Source organism: Chiroxiphia lanceolata, chromosome 5 (assembly GCF_009829145.1).
Source record: "Chiroxiphia lanceolata isolate bChiLan1 chromosome 5, bChiLan1.pri, whole genome shotgun sequence".
NCBI classification, from domain to species: Eukaryota; Metazoa; Chordata; class Aves; order Passeriformes; family Pipridae; genus Chiroxiphia; species Chiroxiphia lanceolata.
The window spans coordinates 47,117,902-47,127,589 of NC_045641.1; positions in this window are offsets into that span (position 1 = coordinate 47,117,902).

Here is a 9,688-nt window from a genome sequence, read left to right on the forward strand (position 1 = left end):
GCTGTGGCCAGGTTGAGCTGGGAGGAGAGCTGCCAGCCCACACACTGGGGCAGGCAGTGCAGATATGCCACTACATGCAGCCCTGGACAAGCACGGAAAATGAGGTACTTGCGACTGTGGTTGCTGAAAGCACATATTTGGACCCCAGTAGAGGGGACTGTGAATAACTTCTGGTTTTCAGGAAACATAAGTGACAACCTATCAACCCCAGCAATTGGTTTCAATCAGCTTATAGTGGTTACATTATCAAAGCTATGTTCAAAAGGAAAAGGGCAGGAAACATAATGCTTCAATGATACTGTCATTTGCTAGATTCCCTTAATAAGCCAGCTGTGAACAGATGAAATTGCTTTGTGAACCTGCTGCATGAAGCACACATTCCTTGTAGCTTTCTCATGCAGAGGAATAGCTGCTGAGGTTAGAAAATGTCCTGTGGAACAGCAGAACAATTCTGCCACCAATACCCCAAGTTAAGGTAACTCTTTTGGAAGGGTGCGAAGGAGGATTGCATGCAATGAGATCATTCTGACCTCTCTCTAGCCAGACACACACACCTATAGCAGTGATGAGGGCAGGAAGGTAAGGCGCATAGGGGAGAACAAAATAAGTGCCAGTTTGATATACGAGTACATACCAAGTTTTAAGCCTGACTCCTGCCCTTTTCTGTGTGTAATAAATGAAATGACCTTCCAGTTAAAGTGTAAGAGATTGAAAAAGACAAAGCAGAGCAACGAGGCCCTTTTTCCCAGTGTATACTCACATTAGAATTCCGCTTTCACACTCTTGCAAAGGAAAACTGTAGCTTGAAGAGAAAACAACATAGCATTAAGCCATCCTGGTGTCAAATATTGTAAAAGAAAACAGTTAACGACACTGCATTCTCATTAGCAGCTCTGGGTATAATAACCTCTCTCCCTCATACCAAACAGGATTTCTTAGCGCTCTTTTGTGCTTAAGTCTCTAGCTTGGCAATTCCAGCCAGCCCAATGCTCATAAACTGTAACTCCTTTGTCATTCCCAGGTATTTTCTGTGGGTTTTGCTTTTATTGTGACCTGAAATTATTTTATGACTGAGTTCTACGGTTGTTTTGTGTACAGTGGATAATGAAACACCTTTATCTGCATCTTTTGGTTCTTTCTTTTATTCTCTCAGCTTAATGACATTACTGTGAGCACCACTGGGACTGTTATGCAGATGTGCTTCATACCAGAGAAGTTGCTGCTTCAGGATAAGCCATTACTTTTTGTTGCCCCCACAGGCCTGGGAAAGATAGCTATTACACATAACTTCCTGTGACTGTTACCTCATGAAAAATATGTTATATGTCAAATTAACTTCTCAGCACAAGCCTCAGCTAATCATACCCAGGACATCTTCCTAACGAAACTCGAAGGGTATCCAGAGTTTTAATTAAAATCAAATATGTAATTGTCCTTAGTTTACTCCTCAGAGATTAACCACAAAATATTATGAAATGCTTTCCTTCCGTTTCTGACAGAATAAATGAAAGCTGATTTGTTTCTCTATGTAATGTTTATTACTGGGGTAACCACACTTTAATTGATGTTGACAAATATTCTGATTTATGGGGTATATAGAACAGCACATAGTCCAGAAAGCACATCTGTTTAACTTCATCATCTTAGCCATTTTTGCTTTAGAAAAGTGAATCAGCTGCCTATCCCTGGATATTCTTCAGTCTAAAGCATATTAAAGGGAATCACCAGATTGAGTCCCAACTAGTAAAGAGAGCCATCTGTTAGGGAAAGATCTGAGCAGTAGGCTATATATGGTACTCGCCAACACATAGAGGGCAAAAAGATCAACTGGAAGAATGGCAGCACCCAGGGGATTATATCTAGAAAATGGTTATCTCTTCAGTATCTAACTCATGTATTTTTAATTCATCACATGGCAGACAAACAAGTCAAACATTAATTGGCAAGATAAAAGGGAGCTCATACCATGTTCTTCACTTTTCAATTCGGAGAGCATTGTTTGCCAGACAGCCTAGAGAAACCTCAAATTTTGTATTTGCAAGCACCAGAAATGAGATCCATGGGCAATATCACATGTCAATAAATGCAAAAATAAATTAATAAAAAAAATTAAGAGAAAGTACTGGAAGTGGTCAGTGCAAGCGTGAGTCTTTATTGGTGCTAAAACTTACTGTAGTAGTTGTAGCTTCCCTGCGCAAACAAAACTAAGAATTTGACTCAGCTGTAACATAAATGAACTACATAAAGAATACATTTTTATCCACACTGGCATTTGATAAATGTTATTATGACAACTGACAGACTCTAGTGAATGGAGAAATGTATCCTACCAACAATACAAAGGACTATAAAATACCATGAGACTATTTACTGAGGGGCTCACAAGTCATGATCATTTTAATCTCTGGGTAGTCAGGATAAAACCACTTGCTCCATATATTTTTGTTTTATATTTATATTTTTCTATAGGCTGTGTTTTCAAAGTCCATCATTAAAAAGACTGTTAAGGTACTCTACACAGAAGATTTGGAATAACTAGACATCCAAAAATGATCACTCCCAATCCTGACAAGGTCACCATAAACTCTCTGAGGCAGATGCATTATTTTAGCCCACACTAAAATAAGAATTTTCTCTCAAATGAGAAAAATTCTCAGGAGAGGACTGTTTTCAATTTATCAAAGTACATATGCAAGAGCAGAACAGATTCTAGCAAACTGCTGGTTCAACACAGCAATGGTAAAACTTGTCAATTTTTGATTACTAGCATTTGGGTTTTCCAGTTCATAAAAGTGCTTGAAAAGTCCACCTGTTTGGGTGATGGATTGCAGTGGATCAGCTATGAAATGAGTGAGAACACATAGATTCTGAAAATTGTAATATACATCTAGAAAAACTGTTAAATATTTTGAAAGAGTGCCTCTCATGCTCTTTTCATATCTGCTTCTGAGCCAAAAGCTGCTGAAGCACCTTCAATGTGGTGTTTCAAAACCATGTGGAAGAAATGTACTTTTCTAAATGATAAACACCAACTACCCAGTTTGGACTAGAAGAGGTTTCTTCTCTGATTATGCTTGAGATCATTCTGGATTATTTGTTAGAGGCCAGGATCATAGTGGTACAACTGGTAGGGTAGTTTCCCAGGCCTCCTCAACTGAAGCAGATAGTGAACACTGCAGAAATATTTACTCACAGTAAGCAAATCTTTAATATATGCATCTACAAGCACTTCATGGGAATGAAATCAAACTGTATTTCCAGTTGATTGCAAATACTTGTGAAAGCAAAGAACAGAGAAACTATTTTTGTAATAAAGGTCATTGTTTGTATTTTATTTACTTTTTAACTGCTAAACATATGGGGCTAAACTGGAAGCCCCAGCACAAAGCATGTTGTGTTTATGTAATAATCAACACAATCTAGTGTTCTAAAAGTCCATGATAGAATAACACAGCACTTAACTTGATCCACACGGTATCGGTGGCTCTCGTCTTGAGGTGGGTGCTGTGAAAGTTAGATGTGTCGAAACAACTGGAAAAATGCAGTCTAGCTGTTAAGAGAATGCTGTGGATGAACATGGCACTAGGGAAACCCCCCCAAAATATCTCCAATGCAGATACTCAGGGGTAAGGTCCAAGAGTAAGCCTGTACAGGGTGCAGGGCTCTCCTGGGGGCACAGAAATACTGGAGTAAGATGAAGAAAGCCAAATGAATATAGGTCCATCTGAGCAGTCATCAACCGAGACCAGGGAAGAGGGAGATGGTGGCCCCAGAGGAGGGAGCAGGAGAGAGTTGATCATGGTTTTCAGCCAGAGTGGAGGCAACAGAAGGCTGTGACAGATGTGCTCTAAGACCCCAGTCCCGATGCCCCAAGCTTAACTGGGAGTATTACTTTTAAAAATATACAAGACTCCAAAAGTTTTGCCAATGAACTTTTCCAGAGCCTTTCATTCTTAATACCTTAAAATAGCCTAAAGAAAAGAAACCACACACTTTTCTCAGGAGATACTTTTAATTTTAGAAGGAAATAAGGATCTTGGCAAAAGTTTAAAAGGGGTAACATACAACCAAGTAGTGCATTCCTCAAAGCACTGACCCAGCACATGCCAAACCACATAACTTAGCAGAATCCAACCCACTGGTTTTGTGTTACCCAAAACAAGTAAGTAAGAAAAGACCAAAGAAAGAAAATTATTAAGAGAAGAAACGCGAGTAAAGCAAGAGAGAGAAAAGTGATTAACAAAAGATATTAAGAGAAAAATAACTACCACCGAAGAGTCTCATGGAAGTCTGGCTCCACACAGCGATGGCACCTCCCTAGTGAAAAGGCAAGCTGGAGCCCACATGCTCCTGTATTTATGTGCTTTGGCCCTCTGCGGCCAATCCTCCCAGACTGGACCCCTGGCACTGAGCACTTCGTGCCTCCAGGCCAGCGTGAGAGGTGATGTAGTCAATCAGAGACTGAGTCAAGGGTTACAGGGGGTGTGGTGTGGGCAGCTCCCAGGCTGCCCTTTTGACTGACAACTGCTCCATGCAGGCTCCATGAGCTCTGCCATGTGATTTCCCAGGCTGCCATGCGTGTTCTACGCGCCCTTCCACGCACAAACGCTTCAGTTAGTTCCAACCCAAAATAATGTAATAATACTTTTACCAATCCACTGTCTCACAGGTGCATGATGTACCTTCAGTGTAATAAGGACTGCCAAACTACCTGATTAAAGAGACACTTAAGCTACATTAAACACAAAGCAACTTCTTAGTCTAGTCTAGTCTACAAAGAAATCAGTTAAGGAGAACCCAACCTGGATCTGTCGGTGTGATTCAGCCAGTGATTATTTAATGAAGTATTTGATCAAATGACTCAAACTTTCAGGCAGTTTGTCAACTGACTGAAAATGAACACCAGAGGTCTGACTACATTCCTGAAGTCACATGCTGAATTAAACAGTCAAATACCTAAAGAGTCTAACAGTGCACAGTGTGCTCTCAAAATGAGATTTCTTTCATCCTTCATGCCAAAGATTGGCCTTCCCTTCTTTCAACTGATAAGTGAGGAAGGATACCCTGCAATTCTTTGCCTGTGTCTGCTTGGTTTGTAACTTATCCAAACTCTCACTGCTGAAGGGCAGTGAGGGGAAGACAAGGGCTGCAGTGTACCCTCTTCTGTGTCAGTCAAAATACTCTGACCTGGAACATGAGATGGGGAAGGATGCTCTTCAGGGGCTGGAGAAAAAACTTCATCTCTTTCTATGGAGCTTTTCTTGTGCTGCCTCTCTCTCAGAGCAGATTGCATTTCCTCACCTGCTGGAGTAAATGTGGGTTGAGTGATTTCTGTAGTTTGATTACAGCTTTTGCTCTGAAGTTCTTTGCTGAGCTCTTTCACCATGCCTTGGTGACCACATTTAATTAATTCCTGAAATGAAGAGGGATGTCTTTGCCAAGTAACTTCACTCACAGACAGGGTCTTTTCAGGGTGTACACTCAGGCCCCTGAGTGGAAACTTAGCTACCTGCAGCAGTATTCTCCACAGAGCATGTAGATAGGTTGCACTTTAAGCACATCGCTTCATCATGCCTGCTTCAGTAATGTGAAGTGCTGTACTGAAAGGCAAGGAGCAAACTAGCACCTTTTCATGCTTGTCTGCACGGCCCTCCGGTGAGCAAAGGGAACTCCAGATACAAGTTCTCCCTGGAGAGTTAGTGATTAACACAAACCTTCCCTGTGTCTCCTCCAAGAGAGGGATGAAGAAAAAAACCATGCTTATGAGCATCACTGGTCCCATCAGGCACTGCTGGAGCTGATGTATGTTGCTGGCCCCAAGATGTAGCCTCAGAAGAGATTAGAATATAGAGAGAAGCTTTGTGGCAGATTTCCCAACATGCAGAAATTCAGAAAGGTACTCTGTGAACTGAAAATGAAACATATCTGTCTTTGGGAAAAGGCTTTCCCAAGGGCTTCTCCATATTCCTATGTATTTGTTTTGTGCTCAGCTTCAAGCAGAAAACAGCTTGCAGGAATCCTCCAAACTCCCAATCCCCCATTTCCTTCAATGCAAGGAAATTGCTTGAGAATCCATGGCTGTCCAAATGTTCCATAGCGAGGAAAGATGACCTCCTCTGAGTACTGCAGGCAGTTCCCTTCCCAAAGAAAAGCCACGCATGAATGGTATCCTGTTGGTATTTCTGTAGGGCTCCCTCACCCAGTGGGTTTTAGAACATATCTTACTCATCTAGATGAGTTACCACTTCGTTTATTCCAGTCAAAAGGCCTAAGTTAAAATGGAAATGAATGTGTTTATTAACTTCCCTTTCATTTATACTTGTTAGCTTTTCTCTTATGCACAGTGTATATTATAATGAATTAAAAAATAATAATAGCTAATCACAGCCTGGCAGGGATTTTTAATGGATTTAATTTTTCTCTATCATGCTTACATGTAATCTGTACCATTCAGTGTTTTACGGGCTTGTTATCACTCTAGTAGTGTTTGCAGTGTGTGCCTGGAATGCTTGCAGAATAATTGCAGGAATTACAAATTCCCCCAAGACCAACAGGTGCTGGTTGCCGTTCTCAAGACAGGCAGCACATGTCCTGTGTCTGAATGGCTGGTTTAGCATGATTCACATCATAGGGGTTTTGTCTTTCCCACAACCACTTTGAGGGAAGGGAGCATTTAATGGAATGCCTTACATCACATAATCGGTAGGTGTCCTGGAAACAGTGCTCAGGCTCAGCCCTTGAACTGCCCTTGTTGTGCTGAAGCTGTCAGACTCTGCATGCTTTTTGTCAGAATGAAAGGTGGCTACCTTTCATCACGTTGTGACATATTGCATAAAAATTATGACATTATTACATGTGAAATAGTAGAACCTGAACACTGACCTATGTGGGCATGAGTGATGTATGTGTCAGCTGTGGAAGAGATCAGGACAGACTGGAGTTCATCATTCTACCCACACAGGTCCTGCCACTGTCGTGGAGCAGGGGGACAGTATTTAACTTCTTTTTATAAAGCAGGAATCCATTGTAATGCTCCAAAATATTGAGGATAGTTGGTCCATGCAGTGCAGGAAGCACTGTTGCTATGGTAACCAGTTCTGTATCCTTTCTCATGTGTTTCTGAAATAAAAAAACATATATATATGTGTGTGTGCATTATTTTTATTAGACTATTGTACCTTTGGAAAGCATTGCTCAGCTTTTTACCTCAGAATCAACAGTTTAATTTCAGGCTGGGTGGGTATCAAAATGATAATCATTATTATTCCAGGTGTTTTTTTGGTGGCCTTTGTGAATTTACTGATAGTCCCAGCTCAACAGATAGTGACAGGTGTCTACACTATTATTGTCTACTACAATTAGCACTAATTGGTACCTCTATTGGCAGTGGAGGTTGGCTAGGGATTTAATCGAGATGAGAGATGAACATGCTTTCTCTGTGTTCTACCCTTCTTTCCCCAAATAGAGAGGAAAATACACCTGAAATAAGTCCTCATGGTCAAAGTAAAGAGAGAAAGTTTTAATATTTATTACTTGGTTTGTCCCTGAGTGGTGGCTTAATGGAAGTATTCAATCTCTGAGACTTCCAATTTGGCACCTTTCAGGTGAAATTTTCATTACTAGCCTAATTTTTTCCAGGTGCACTTCTGCAGCTGCTGTGTATTGTGCCATAATTTAGCACCTGCAGTTCTTTCGAACAAGAATTTCCAACCAGGAAAACAAAGGTTGGGTCCAGCCTTGATTTAAATAAATAAAATTTTAAAAAGCAACCCCATCATGAAAAGAGCAACAACAATATGCTTTTAAAGAAGGTTTAATCAAGCAAAAGCATTAGCAATACAATACTCTTTGTTGATAAGCATTAACAAAAAGAGGAAGGAATCTCCGTCTATTGCATTTTAAATGTTCATTTTCTTAATTGTTACTTCTCTTTGTAGAAGAATCTCCCCCATTTGTTAATTTGTTTCTTTTCTTCTTATGCCTGACAGACAGCTCTAACCATGTTAAATTGTTTGCTTGTGATAGGGGAAAGAGGTTTTTTATTTATGCCTGTGAAGTTAGTTGAAAGTCTTAGAAACGTGAAATTTATAGCAAGTTCAAAATAGGTGAATTACACTCCAAGTAAGTGTTGGCAGCTCTTTATCTTTTCCTTGTTTTCCATATTTAATTCCACCCTTGAAAGATGGAATATGCATCATTTCCCCATCATCTCTTTCTGGTTCACATTGAGTGAAGTGTTTTGAATTAATTATGTTAAATTATTAATAGCTCAAGATTTGAAAACATTACAGGATTTGAGTAATGTTTTATCAGGCAGTAGCTGTATGATAATTCTGACGTTTTCATATGGTAGAGTACACTTCCAGCCGATAGGTAAAAATTATGACTATATGCTGAAAGCACTGAATTCAGTTCATTGTGAAGCATAATAAGGTAATGAACATTGAAGCTGCATATTAGAAAAAAAACTTCTGTTAATGAATAGACTCCAGGAGAAACAATGAAGACAACATTTCTTAGGTCATGTAAAATGAACTGTACAGATATATAGAATACAAACCAGCTCCATATTGGTAGGTATGTGAATGACATAAGAAGCCTTTTCTGCATCCAATTCATGTGATTCTCTGATAACAAATAGTATCTGATATATTGCCTCTATCTGTCAGTAATTAACTGATGGCTAAGTTACAGTCCATTTGTCAGGAAAAATGGAAAATACTGTTAACACTAGGCCCTCAAAACATGGCTTTGGGCTGCTAGAATTACTCTAGCATAAAGGGCCAAATACAAAGTTTATCTTCTGTTAAATCTCCCTGACACTTTAACTAGGGCTGTAAAATAAATGGTCATCTAAATCAAACTGTATTAATTTCAAGTATTATTTGGACCCATTTTATGGCACTACAACCATCCAACAGCATTTAAGGGAGAGGTGAGACAGCTGACAAAAGACCCTAGAATTAGTTCTATAATTATTTGCACAGGGAAAATGGCTTCTTTCCACAGTCAGATCACAGTGTAGTTCTTGATACATTTCACCAGCCTCGTGTAATAAACCCTGCAGAGGAATTAAAGAGCCGAGAAATATAGGTTAGACTCACAAGACAGATGCCGGCACTTAGTGCTCATTTCAGCACCCCCAGCATGTACAGACTGCCTGCCCTGCTCTGACTCTGTCTCCCTGAATGCCCATGCCTACCTCCTGGGAGCTGGGGGCCCAGGCTCAGGACACTCCTCCACCCAGCCAGGGGTTTATGCCATTTCTCAGGAGAGTTGAGAAATGCCTACCCAAGGCATTTTCCTGGGGTTGGCACAGTTCCTGTTTCTTGTATTAAGCAGTAAGCCATTAGAGGGGCTTATGAGGAAAGAGAGCAGAGGGGTGCCTAACTCTCCTTTAAAAAGTGGGATTTTGCCTTTCTCTGATACTTGCAGTCTCCTGGAGGACAAGGTCCTTGTATAGAAGCATTGATAGGTGGTGGCTCTGAACCTGTTTTTCTCACTATATGGAGAAGCCTCAAGCATCCAGCTTGGGGCTGTGGTTTCCTTAAGAAGGCAGAGTGCCTAAAAGCTGTGTGGCATGAGCTAATACTTACTGGTGGATCTAGACCCATCTGACTAACAAGCCTTAGTGTACTCACTCATGGCTAGGCTTCGCGAACGAAGATTTGGGTAAGAGACAAAATAT